General features: G+C 65.2%; 1 protein-coding gene across 1 annotated transcript in view; it reads right to left on the bottom strand.

Moving 5' to 3' along the window:
* Positions 1 to 1,148, bottom strand: part of PARVB (parvin beta) — a 42,326-nt gene that overhangs the window by 27,913 nt on the left and 13,265 nt on the right. The gene's annotated exons all lie outside the window — the stretch shown is intronic.

Genomic DNA, 1,148 nt, shown 5'->3' with positions numbered 1-1,148 from the left:
GGTTGCGCGTGATCGGGTTTGGTCCAGGCCCCCACCCCCTCCCCCCACCGCCTGTCACGGGGCTTTGAACACTCCAGACTCTTCTTTATCTCACACAGTCGTGGCCTGGAATGTTCCTCTGGGACTGAGTGTGCAGATGTCTGCTCAGATGCAGGCTGCCTCCACCGCCCCGCCCCTCTCTGCCCCGTGACCCTCTGGCTTCCTTCCTGGCGCTTAAAGCGCCTGTGTGTGACCCACGATAGTTCTCTTTCTTCCCTCTGCCAGAATGTGGGGGGACAGGTGGGCGAGGGGGACCCCCTCCCTTTTGTTATCGCTGCACCCCAGGGCCTAGATCCACACCTGCCACTCGGTGAAACTCTGCCCAACGGAGGAATGACCGACACGGACATGACGATTTCCCTCCAAGCGTACTTGCTGACGACCAGCTGAACAAGGACACGACGTGGGCCACCCAGGCCGTTACGCGGGACGGCTCCCGCCTCCCAGCGCCCGCAGGCCTCCCTCCATTCAGGGACCCCGAGAGCCCTGCACAGAGGGTGCAAGCCCCGCCAGCCCCAGGACGCCCCACCCGAGGAAGGGGCCTCCGTCGCTGAGCACCGTCCCCTGGGGGGCAGCCCCCTCCCCTGCGCGGTGCCNGTGCACGAAGTCCCCCTCCCCTGCACGGCGCCCCCTCCCCTGTGCGGAAGCCCCTCCCCTGCGTGCTGGCCGCCAGGCCTTGCAGCAGTGAATTCTGTGCTACAATGGAGGGAAACGTGATTCCTGGGCAGCTGGGCGCCCTGGCCGCAGGCCGCAGCCCCACCGGATGCCGGGGGTTCAGGATCTGCTCTGCACCTCTAGGAAGCGCGTTACCCGCACACAAGAGAACACTGCGTCCTTGAGACCACCTCGCAGGGTGTGGGGGACCCAAACACAGCAGAGTGCCCTGAAGCTGAGAGACCCTTCTGGTGTCTTCGGCCGGACCCAGACACACACTTGGGTCACTTCGGGCAGAAGGAGCCCACCGCCCCCATGGTGACGAAAACGGCAGCGTCCCCACCGCTCACAGGAGCTGGGACGCAACAGCCCCCTGCGCTTGCTTTTGACGCTTTGTTTTTCCTTTAACCACCACTCACTGGTGGGAGACAGAGGGCGGGGGGCCCTGCACCCGC

The sequence above is a fragment of the Crocuta crocuta genome, unplaced genomic scaffold (assembly GCF_008692635.1).
Source record: "Crocuta crocuta isolate KB4526 unplaced genomic scaffold, BGI_CrCroc_1.0 scaffold143, whole genome shotgun sequence".
NCBI classification, from domain to species: Eukaryota; Metazoa; Chordata; class Mammalia; order Carnivora; family Hyaenidae; genus Crocuta; species Crocuta crocuta.
The sequence above is the reverse complement of the archived record's forward strand: the minus strand, read 5'-3'. Positions and strand labels throughout refer to the sequence as shown.